General features: G+C 49.3%; 1 protein-coding gene across 4 annotated transcripts in view; it reads right to left on the bottom strand.

The window, feature by feature from the left end:
* CAMKK1 (calcium/calmodulin dependent protein kinase kinase 1) overlaps window positions 1-12,156 on the bottom strand; it is a 99,755-nt gene extending 87,599 nt beyond the window's left edge. For 2 of the 4 annotated variants that reach the window (XM_059486969.1, XM_059486972.1), the window contains exon 1: window positions 11,709-11,792. The gene's annotated coding sequence lies outside the window, so the exon portion shown is untranslated. Of the gene's footprint in view, window positions 1-11,708; window positions 11,974-12,097 lie in introns of those variants that run through there. The other 2 variants (XM_059486970.1, XM_059486971.1) reach the window with 2 other exon arrangements.
* Window positions 12,157-12,376: the final 220 nt, after the last annotated feature.

Genomic DNA, 12,376 nt, shown 5'->3' with positions numbered 1-12,376 from the left:
ATCTCTTCTATTTGCTTCTGCAGCCCCAGCCCAGCCTCTATTGTTTGTATTTAAAGCAAACAGCCAGTTTTCATTCTCTTGTTATAAAAGGTGGTTGCACTTGCAAGAAATCACTTGGAAGTAATTTAAGGGAAGGAGGAAGAAATTTAGAGGTTGAGGCAGCTGTGATCTGACATGGGCTGACCTGGCACCTGAGGAGAACCTTAATGACATTTCCTTCCAGTCAGCCTGTTCTCCTTGGTTCACACTCTAATTAGCTTTCCCTTTCTGACATCCAGGCAGAAAGCCTCGACCACCCTTGAAAATTTGGCCACATTATTACAACTTTTCAATAGCCTGGCAACAGCATCAATTAATAGAGAGCTCACTGCCCCACTGTGCTTAATGCTTTAAGAAATCAAGCTTTGCCTCAAAGGGCTTAGAATCAAAGCAGGCTTTAAAAATAAAGCTTAAAAGTTGTAGTTTAACTTGGCAGGCAGGTAAACACCAAACAGCTGCTTGCTCACAGATCCCTCTCCAGGAATGGGGGGAAAAAAAAGTAAAATTCTGGGTTGAGATAAAAACAGTTTAATGGGATATGAAAAGAAGAGAAAATAATTAATAACCATTTAATTAGAATATACAGAACAAGTGATGCACAGTGCAGTTGGTCACACCTGCAGACCTGCCAGTGGATACACTGCAGGAGAGGTGGGATGATCCCCAGCTTTTGTGGAATCTTATTCAGATTGAGTGAACAGCTCTGCAGAGAGGGCAGGGATGTGGGATCAGGCTTCATTCCCAACAAGCTCTGCCTCCTTCCCTGAACATGTGCCCTTCCCCTGGGGACACAGTCAAAATGAAAGGGGAAGCACCAAGAGCTGGCTCTGAGGTCCTGGGACACATAAACCAAGCTGCTCTTCTGCATCTCCCATCACCAGCAACATTTCTTTAACTTACCCTTCAAGGGAAATTACAACTGCCAAGGACTAACTCAGACTGTTCCCAAGTGCCACCAGGGAGGAGGTGAGCTCTGCTGCACATGGTCTGAGCTAGGCCTGAATCAAGAAATAAAATAAGCAGCGCTGGAAAATTAATGTTGTTAGTCAAACTTGAGAGCAGTGCTGGCTCTCAGCCAGGGGTTACTCCAGATGTGCTCCATGTCCTACCCTGGGTTTTGGCTGCTCACCCCTCACTGTTCCCCTCTCACATGTCCCCAGCAGGGACAATGACTTTGCCCATCTGTGAAAGGGTCACAGGTCCCAACAGGAAAACCACAAGGCTGCAGATTTCCAAAGGGACAATCCCAGTGCTTTGTCACAGAGATGTTTTATGAAAAATCCTTTCCTTAGGGTTTTTTTCTCCTGAGAATCTGAGAGGCCTCAGGAACAAAATGTAAACATTGATTATCTGCTGCTGTGGAATGCAACAGGTGCATCTGTGATTGGCCCATGTTGGATGTTTCTAATTAATGGCCAATCACAGCCCAGCTGTATCAGACTGTCTCAGTCAGTCACAAGCCTTTGTTATCATTCTTTTTCTATTCTTAGCTAGCTTTCTGATGAAATCCTTTCTTCTATTCTTTTAGTATAGTTTTAATATAATATATATCATAAAATAATAAATCAAGCCTTCTGAAACATGGAGTCAGGTCCTCGTCTGTTCCCTCATCCTGAGACCCCTGCAAACACTGGGGTTTTCAATTTCAATTCCCTGATTAATTTATCCCTGATATATTTAATTCAGTGCTTCAATTCCCTGATTTATTTTTTTTTCAGGCTGAATCCACCTCCTGCCACAGAGCCCAGCCACATTCCTGAATGCCTGTTCAGACACAGGGCAGCAGCCATGGGAGGGCATGCCCCATCCCAGGCAGGCAGAAGGCAGCAGAATCCCAGGGAAAGCTGTCCCCATTAACCCAAGGAATGCAGTGAGGTGGTGGCTGGTCCCATGTCCCTCCCACAGTGTGATCTGTGGTGCCAAAGCTGCTAACAGCAGCAGCAGCCCCACAGCATTATGTAAACTACAGATTTCCATCCTCCAGTGAAGCCACCAACACCCACAAACCCAAAAATCCCTTCAGTGGTTTCTTCTTGGGATCAGCCAATGTACCAGACAGCCCAGGGCCAGGAGAAGGATGCACCTGCCAATGAGAGACCTGCAGCAGCAAACAAATGCACTATAGAAGGGACATTTACCTGAAATTTGCTCCTCTCACTCCCAAGCTTCCTTGTTTTCCTTAAGATTATGCCTGCAGCAAAATGAACACATTACAGTAGAAATTTTACTCTTAATTTGTCCCTTGGGTGTGTTGCTGACCCTACCAAGAACTATATTTAAATGTGCAATTTCCTGGCTAGACTCATTTGCAGTTCCCTCCCCCCTGGCTGCCTGTGCAAGTCTGGCCCAGAATCCAATTAGCTACTACCACCCTTTAAATCAAAGGAATTACACTCAAAGAAGAAAAATAAAATGAAAGATTTTAATTACATAATTATTATATGTCTAAATACTCACAATTTCCATGCTTTCTGGGAGGTGGTCTCCAAAGACTAGAAAATGACAAGTTTCCAAAGCAGACAAAACTGCAGCCAGAACAAATAATTTGACAGGAGACTCTGGCCAGCCCAATCAGCAGAGCATGTTTGGTTTGACAGAGCTGGATGTGGGACCTGCCTGGCACCACGCAAGGAGCAGCTGCTTCCCAGCACCTGTGAGAGGTGTGGGGAACCCAAAGGCTTCCAGCTTCTCACAGGAAGGAGCAGCTGCATTCCATCTGGTATTAATGCAGGAATCTGCTTTCATCAGCATCAGCACCACCCTCCCCAGCGCCCAGGAGCTGTTCCCATTGTAGCTCCCAAAGTACAGGAACTGCTTTGCTTTGCTCCCCTCAGTCCTTGAGCAGCTTCAGCTGGTGCCAGTGACACCCAGCAGTGCACAGGAGCAAGGCAAGGAGGATGTGTGCTCCCAAGGGCACAACAGAGGGGTGTTTTATTCCTTTCCCTGTCACAACCTTTAAGGCTCCAGGTTTAGCAGGTCAGTTCACAACTGTGTGATGCTGTGGCTGCTCACATTTGACAGTGACCTCAGAGGACCTCAGAGTCCCTTCTGGACAGGCTTTCCCACCCCCTGCATCTCAGCATCCTGAGCTGCAGCTCTTGGCTTCCTGCCCGCTCCAGGAGCTGCTCAGCAGATCCCCCAAATCCTTTGGCTCTGGTGAATCTCTGCAGCCAGGGGATGGGGCAGGGCAGGGCAGGACAGCCAGGCACTGCTAGGCTGGAAAACATCAGAAGCTGATTTTGTTCGGCTCAGACTTCCCAACTACCAGCTTGGGAGATGCCAGGGTCACAGACCGGTTCAGAGGAGGTCAAGGACTTTGGAATAGCCAAGCTGCTGTTGGAAATGGTGTTTCTCAATGTCAGCAAATAAGGAGTGGCTGGGATGAGTTTGCTTCAAGGTATCAGCTGTCAGGTCCAGACAAGCTTCAGCTCAGTCCAACCCAAGCAGTGCAGCCACCTGCACCTGCTCCAGGAAAGCACTCAGGCCCCTCAGGAGTCACCCTGCCACCAACCCAGCTCACTGCAGAACTAAACAACTCCTTTGGGTGGTGGGGAAGATGAAACAGGGAAGCCTTATAAATATGATTGTCTGGCAAAAGATTTTGAGAATATGGAAACTGTAAGTGAGATTGAAATGAAAGCAAGCTTTGAGATCCCTCAGTTACTGAACAACTGGAAAACAATGGTGTGGCCAGCTGAAGGTGATCCCCTTTTGATGGAACAACACCCTCTGCTTGCAGACAGGCCCAAGGGTCAGGGCAGACCCTACAGCTTGGCAGAAGGGGTCCAAAGAGGAGTTTTTAGGGTTTAAAATGTAACACAGTATGGTAATGTAGTGATTCTTATAGGCTGGATGTAAATGCTATAGGATTTGTATATTGTACTGGATTGGTTAGTGAGAATCAGAATATTCAGCACAGAAGAAGATTTATTATATTGTCATGGGAACTTTGCTCTCTTTGCTCTTGCCTCTTACCCTGTTTACTCTCTTATGCTTTTACTCTCTCACCCTCTCATCCTCACTGCCCCTCTCTTCTCTCAGCCTGCTCTGAGCTGTGTTTGGCAGCTCCCAGCAGGGCCCTGCACCCAGGCCCTTTGCAATAAACCCCAAATCCCAGCAGGGCCCTGCACCCAGGCCCTTTGCAATAAACCACAAGTTCCAGACCTGGCTGCAGAGATCTCTCGTCTCCGTTCATCCCGACCCTGCTAACCCCGATGCTCCTACATTTTGGAACACCTCAGCCTCCTGGGCAGTGGAGCAGGGAGGGGTCAGTGTGAGGCACAGGCTTCTTGCCAAAAAAATCAGAACAACAACTGCAGAGGCACTGAGTGATCCACAGGAGATGAGAGTGGAAGGGACAGCTCCAGACAGGCTCCAGTCAGTACACCTGCATGGTGGGACAGGGATTGCCACAGCACTGCCAAACTAAATGCATTGAAACACAATGGTGCCCTTCCTTTTGAGGGGAACAGATAGACCAGGACATGGACAGGGCTGTCAAACACTTCTGCAGAAAGCCATCAGCTAGGAAAACAAAATTCCCCAGGAGATGAGCAACTCTGAGCCATCTTCCCCTTCTTTTGCAGGCAGCTACACTGACAACTTGCAAAAATACTCTGCAGAGCTCCCTAACCAGTTTGATGGTGAAATGTCAGCACATTTCTAGGTTAATAAAAAGCTGGGGCATGGGAGCAGAGAGGAAAGGAAGGAGATTGATTGTCTAAGACAAAGAGATTGGAATGGATTTCACAGCAGGAGAAGGTTTCAGGGCAAGGAAAAATTTATTCATACCTAAAGAGCATGGAATATTAAAGACTCTGGCTTTCATTTGCTCCACAAGGCCTGAGTGGAATGAGACTCTCAGCACTTTGCAGTAACCACAAAACACCCTCAATGAACCCAGGTGGTTTTGTCCAGCTCACAGCAAAACCTCAGAAATACCTTGGCACTGCAGCCATGGCATCAGCAGGAGGCTGGTGCACCAGGCATGGAGCAGGCAAGGGAGAGCAGGGAGAGCTTCCCCTGGGATTGTGGGCAGGCACTGAACCAAAGGCAGCCCAGCTTTTGGAGTCCAACAAACGACATCCCTTTAGGTAACACAGAGTGCCCTGTGCATCCCCAGAGCAAATGGCAGTGCCATTTTTTTGACTCAGTTCTGGAGGCTTATTTGCCATTACTGTGGCACTTCAGTGTTAGCACCTGGGCCTGATGCTGCAAAGAGAAAATGCTGTCCCTGCTGTGAGGTTTATGCTCTGAGCACAATAAACAATGAGGCAAGCAGGCAGATGTTTGGCTGAGCACAAGGAAAGCTGCATTGGCTTTGCTCTTTCATTCCTTTGGTGGCTGAGAGGATGTGCCACACAAGAATCGGTTCCCACAGGTGGGACAATCTCAGATTGTCCTCTTGCATCTCTGATAATCATTCTGCATGGAAGACAGATCCAGTGGCATTCAGGTGGAGTACAGACACTTTTCAGCTCCTTGGAGACAGCAAATTCTGAAAATTAACCAAAAATACCAGTTCCATTCTGTATTCAGACTTAAATCAATCTGTCTGGCATTAAGGAATGGACTCCCAGCAATTGCTATGAATAAAGCATGCCTTTGCACCATTCTTCAAGGCAAATTACAAGCACTGCTCACATCAAACTGCATGAGAAAGGACACAGCCCCCTGGAAGAGAGGCCTGATCTCTCTAACCTGGGAGTGCACATTAATAACACAGCTGAGAACACTGAAATTCGTGCTCACTACTACCACAGGACAAGCTGAGCCAGAGGCCCTTGTTCTCACTGCTGTAACAATTCACATCCTGCTCACACCCCAGCCCTGAGGGGACAGGTCCCTGTTCCCCCTGCACTCAGCAAGGACTGCCCTAACTACCTGCACTGGGACATGCTTCACTTTCCCAGCCCCATCTGTCAGCCTGGGGATGAGGTGCTGACACAGAAGGGCTAAAGGTCTCATCTCAGGTCTGTTTTACACTCTGCCTGCTGGCCTCAGATATCATTAACCTTTGTCAGTCTAGCTGCCTGGCAGCCACAGAAAGGTCAGCCCAGATTTCAGCATCAAAGCACCTCATCAGTGAGAGGCCAGCAGATGACTTTCCTGTCCTCATACTGCACTTGAGGCAGGCACACCATTAGCAAGCAGACCCAAACCCTTGGGTCCAGCACAAATAATATCCCAGAACAGCACTACCCAGACAGCATTTCCAAACCAGGTGTTAGGAAGTGTCAAAATTAGGACTTTACTCATTTAAGTGGTTGGCTTCCACACGGGTACTGTAATAATTTGTCACAGGAACACTGCCCCAAGTTCTCCTACCTTTCAAGTACCTTGATTTCTTTGGCATAGGGTTACCCCTTCTACACATCACTAGTATCCAAACCCAGTTCTCTCTCTGTTGGGAAGGATGAAAGTTTGACAAGAAAGTCTCACAGATATGTGTGCTTAGCAGAAAGATTTTTGAATGTAGAATCTGAAGAAGGAATAGAAATTAAAGCAAGTTTTGATATAGAAGAAAAGAATTGCTGAGCCAGTCTCACTGGATAACCAAAAAGGCAAAGGGTGTGTTAGTCAGAAGGGGTTTTTATGGCTTAGAGGAAAGGATAAACCCACCTCAAACAAGAAGATGTTTTTACCAAGCAGAAAGAGAGCACAGACAAACAAGTCAGCAAATGTTGCAGGTAGAAAAAAGGTCTCAGAATTTTCCACTGCAAGAAAAACTGAGAAACAACTTCTAGCTTAAACTGTAATGTACTGACTTTTAGTGATTGGAGAAGAGTAACATGAAAATGGTAATTATAGTAGTTATGATAGGCTATAGATAAAAGTTAAGGTATAGATTGGTTCTACTGTATTAAGATGCTCAGCAAAGAAAAGTATATAATGCATTGTAACCAAAACCAATGTATATAATGCATTGTAACCAAAAGAAAAGTCCAGAATGCATTGTAACCTAAACTCAGGGTCTCCAGGCCTGCCTGCAGCTGGAGCTGACAGCTGTGGGCACAGCTCTGTCACCCATGACTGCTGTAACACCTTGGATGTAATAAATTGCATTTTGAAGAGCTGCCTGGAGTCCCACATCTCTCAATCAGGCTCTTACATCTCTCCTTCCCTCCCAGTTTTCCACACTGACCTCTAAGCACTGGCAAAGGACAGGAGAGGAAGCTCTGAAGCAACAGAACCCACTTCTCCAAGGCAGCACTCAACTCACTGAGAGGCAAATCCATCCTTTTTCTTTGATGCTGCCATCAGTCAGTGCTCACACACTGCAGGAGGAAGCCTCCCTCCCCAGAGGAGCTGTGGTTCATGCTCACATCACATCCCTGCCAGGCTCCTAATGAGCAGGCAGCTCACACATCTTTCAGCTCCTTGTCCACAAACAGTCAGGACTCCATGGGCAGGCTGGCATGAGGGAGAGGGAGGGTCTGGAAGCAGAAACCCAGCATGGAGCAACAGCTACAGACCCTCCTCTAGGCAGGGGGGTCCCTTTGAGCATCCCAAATTCCTTCTGAGAGACCACATTAGAGCAGCAGAGCACAGAGAGGCCACCAGCAGCATCCAGCACATGAGGAGCTGCAGGGGCAGGAGAAGAGCTCTGGCAATGCCTGCGTGCTGCCAGCACCATGGTGAGGAAGCACAAAGGCAGGAGGTAGTTGAGAGTAACTTTGACAGGGCTGGACTCGTCAGCAGGACAGCAGGGGAGCTGTGATAATTAGAGGCAGCCTCAGGTAGGTACACACATGCACACACTGCTCTGCAAAGCTGTGCTGGCTCGGTTTTTTTTTGCTACTGCTGCCCAATTCTTTCAGCTTTATCTACTGTAGATGTGACAAACTCCAATTGTGGTCTTCAGAGGGCTGTGCCCATATTATTTGTGTACAGCAAATCCATCCTCAGCACCTCTTTTGGGGGTTTAGGACTCACTTCTGTTGTGTAGAACGGAAATCTGAACTACTGCTGGGAGTGGGAGAGGGAAGAAGAGACAGGCACCCATGACAGTCTCATGACAGCAAAACAATCTTGGAGTTAATAAATACACCCTGCAAAAGCAAAGCACAACCAAGACAAACCATGGAGTGGGTGGTCCAAGCTCTGCTGCACTCCCAAGACTGCAAGGCAGAATTGTGACCAATCTCTGCAGCAGAGGCAGGGCTGAGGAACAGCAGGAGGAGAGCAGCAGCACCTGGCTGGGAGCAGGGCTCCAGCACAGCTCTGATCTGCCACACACAGGCACCACAGCCCTGGTCAGCAGGGCAGGATGATCTCACACCCCTTGGGACCACTGATTCACACTCACCTCCATCCCAATCAGTCACAAATACAACACTAGCACATCCTCAGAAAGTGTCATTTAGCCTGGGTTTCCCCAGCACTCAATGCTCTGTCCTCACAAGGTCACAGTGTCACTTGGCTGAGAAAAACAATCAGCACACCCCAGAAATATTCATGGGATGTTGCACAGGAGCTGCAGGCTTCAGGGACCTGCTCTCTTCCACCTTGGCACACAGCTCTGTGCTCAATCTGCTCTGCAGCAAGGACTCCCACCAACCTCCCAGCTCTAAAAAGGACAGTCCTCACTTCCACTGCTGTGAGTGAGTGAGTGAGTGAGTGAGTGAGTGAGTGAGTGAGTGAGTGAGTGAGTGCAAACCACTGGAGACAGGGAACTGCAGAAGGCAGCAGAAAAAGTGAGGCCAAGAATTTGGCTCCACTGCCCTCAGGGAAGGAGTTGCCACATGGCACCAGGAGCAGCAGACAGGAAAGCTGGACTTGCATGGCTTTTCTGCTTGTCCAAGGCATACACAGAGAATACAGCCCGGGAACAGGAGAAAGGAGAAGCTTGTCTGGCTCTCAGAAAGACACATATTCCAGTGCTGCTCCAGCACATCTCAGCCTTGCTGTTTACACTCACACCAGAATAATTAGAGCAGCCACTGTTAAATAGCTAACAACTTCACCATCGATTCTCTGAACAATACTGAAGAATTCATCACAACATTTCACAGCCACCACTCTGCAGAAACACTGAAATCACCCCAGACACAAGCAGCCTAAATTAATCCCACACAGATTCTAGCAAAAACTACAACTATTTCAGCAGTACTCACCCAAAAGTAATGTCTTCCCAGGGCAACAACCCAAAAGAAACAAGTCCTCAACAAACTACACCTTATGCACAAAGCATGACTCAGCTCATGCACTGGGTGCCATCAAGAAATAAAACACAAGGGTTTATACTCAGCCAGGTCCACTCCCTAAAGCAGCAGCTTTGTGGGATATGAAGCTCCCAGCTGCCATGGGACAGCCCTCCCTTCCAGCTGCCAGCCTCAGCCCACAGAGAAGCTGTGTCCTCAAAAGGGTTTGGGCTTTCAGGAGAACTTCCCCATCCAGGGACATCAGCACCTGAAAACAAACAAAATTTCTACACTGTCAGGTACTTGACATATGACATTTGTGCTTCTCCCTCTGGTTATATCCATATCACTTGTGCAAAACTATAAAATAAAGTGAATATCTAATATATAAAATATATGATAAAACTGAAGAGTGCAATGAAACATGAAAATCTTTCTAAAAACTTAAACCATTAGAAGTGACCAACAAATCCAGGCTGCAAATTCCTAAGCCGGTTAGAACTGCAAGTTCTGCAGTCCTTGACTGCACCTCAGCACCAATGACACAGTCTATAAAATCTTTTTCTGTGATTAAGGACTCAATCCATGAAGTCACCACCTGTGCCCAAATACACAAGCCTGAAACACCCCTGTTCTGAAGGGCTGGAACATGTACTCACACCTCACCCACCAGCACAAACCAACAGCCACCCTCCCACTCATGGATGGAAATCACTGTGGCTCCTTCCCACCACACCATCTTTCAGATCAGCATCCTTCTCCACTTTATCAGTTATTAGGATCTGTTCTATTTAGAAGGTTTCAGACACTTTTCTCCAACCATGCTAAGCTTAACCACTGTCTTAATTAAAACAACATACTTGACCACATGGTATTTTTGCATTTTTTTGTATTATCCACTTACCAGCTGTACCTAACACTTTATCCATCACAAATATCCCTAACCAACCTTCAGACTGCCTGGATGACTGCATTATGTCAACAGTTGATTTGCACACTTCAATCATTCCCACAGCTAGCCACACACATTCCCTTTTCAACCACTTATTTTTGGTGACTGGGTCACCTTCCTCCATGCTGGATGTTTGCTTCTTAAAGCAAGTGACATCCTGTGCCCCCCTCCAAAAAAATGGAAAAAAATACTGAAAATCAGAGGAGCAACAATGAAGACAAAGACACAAGAGGAAGAATTTTCACAAGGGTTACTGTATACATTGTTGTCCTCAGAGTTGTCTGCTTTGCTACAGTTTAAGACACAAGCCAAGAACATTTTATCTCATGCCAACTCTGTACTTGGCTTTTAGACTGACTGCTCAGCCTTGCTTTCATCCCAAAGATGAAGGGGTAACTTGCTTGCCATGGCAGAAGTACAGCATCCTCTGGCTGTGTGGAGTGAAGGGGAAACTCACAGCTCTGAGCAATGCTAGGACAGGTGAGATCCCCTGGCAGCTTCACTCCAGGAGTACCTGCATGGGCAGCTCTGCCCACCTTCTCTGAGCCAGGAGCTGTCCTGGGAGCACTCACACATAACCCACACCAACCCACAAGAGCCATCCCAAACTCCTGGAGAAATAGCTGGAGACAGCTCCAGACAGAAGGAACTTCTCACCAGCAAACACAGCTTCCCTTGAGGAAAGAAATCTGTTGGGACCTGGTGGCCTGGCACCTGCTGAGACTTAAAGCCCAGCCTTCAGCCCATACCAACCCATGACATGCCTCAACTCCTTGCTGGAATGATAAAAGCCTGGTGCTTACGCTCCTGGTTGCTAAGATCTGACCTTCTCCAGGCAAAAGCCAAGGGAACAAGCCCAGGAAAGCAAAATCATTGCTCTGCCTGGAGTTTAATCCCATTCACACCATGCACCCCAGCCCGAGCACAGGGCTCACACCCAAAGCATGCACAGGACACGCTGGAGCACAGCCCCAGCACGCTGGCTTTGGTTCTTCTCTTCCAGCAACTGAGATAGCAGCGCTCTGCTCGCCTTATCCAGTTTGGAAAGCAACACTTCAAAGCCATCCCGTGTCAAACTCCAGAACAAACTGAAGCTGCCAGAAATGCCTCCCAGGGAGGAAGTTAACACATGATGGGAAGATTAATGTGGAATTGCAGGCTACTGTAAACAGAAAAGCAACAGCTTCCTATTAAACAAAACCTTCTCCACTGAGTTACAACTACAACAGAATGTTAATTTTACCTTCATCAGAGCCGCTAAAGGAAGTGGTACCATTGCAGGATCAGCAGTTTTCCTTGCTCACAGCACACAGAGAGCTGCAGGTTATTGTCCCTCAGAGCCAAGGCAAGCAGAGAGGAAGATAAGCCCGTCTCACCCAGCCTGGCTGCCAGGTGTGTGCTCCGAGACACGGCCGGGGCAGCACAGCACGGCTCGGCCCGGGGGATAGCACGGCTCGGCCTGGGGCAGGATAGCACAGCCCGGCCCGGGGCACCCACCCACGAGAAAACCCAAACTCTCTGGAGCTCAGGCCGATCCCAAGGGCAGCAAGGAGGGTTAGGAAGCCGTGACAAACCTGCACGGAGCTCACCGCACTTCTCACCTTCTTCTCTGCCCACCTCGAGAGATGGCTGGCACTGCTCACACTGCTCAAAACCCCAGCTTTCGGAAGGATTTAATTTTTTCCCATTTATTTTTGAGCTCGGTAAAACCATCACCTCCGGAGCCGCAGCTGCCGGGCGCATCCCCGGCCGCGCCGCGGCGGCGGCTCCCGCAGCACGGGGGATGCGGCGCCCGCCCGCGTCCACCCGCGCCGACCACCGGGTCCCACCCGCGTCCCCTCCGCCGCCGCCGGGACGCTGCCCGTGGGCTGTCCCCGCGGGCTGTGCCCGCAGCGCGGCACTCGGGGCTCGCAGCTCGGGGGGCTCCGTTCGCGGGGGTCTCCCCGTACCCGGGGTCGCTCACCTGCGCTCGGCGCTGCCGCCGGGTCCTGCCCGCCCCGCGGCGCCGCCGTTCGCGCCGCCCGCCCCGCCCCGCATTGGCCGCGCGGGGCCGGCGCGCGCCGCGCCCCGCCCCGCCCCGCCCGCGCCCGCACCGCCCATTGGCTGGGGGCGGCCGCGCCTCCCGGGGCGCGCGCGCGTGTGGCCGTGAGGGAGAGGGAGGGCGGTGGGGGGGCAGGTGGCGAGCGGGCGCTGGGGTTAGGGGCAAAAAGGCGAAAAAAAAAGGAAACACCAAACGGAAAAG

The sequence above is a fragment of the Ammospiza nelsoni genome, chromosome 21 (genome assembly GCF_027579445.1).
Source record: "Ammospiza nelsoni isolate bAmmNel1 chromosome 21, bAmmNel1.pri, whole genome shotgun sequence".
Taxonomy (NCBI): Eukaryota; Metazoa; Chordata; class Aves; order Passeriformes; family Passerellidae; genus Ammospiza; species Ammospiza nelsoni.
The sequence above is the reverse complement of the archived record's forward strand: the minus strand, read 5'-3'. Positions and strand labels throughout refer to the sequence as shown.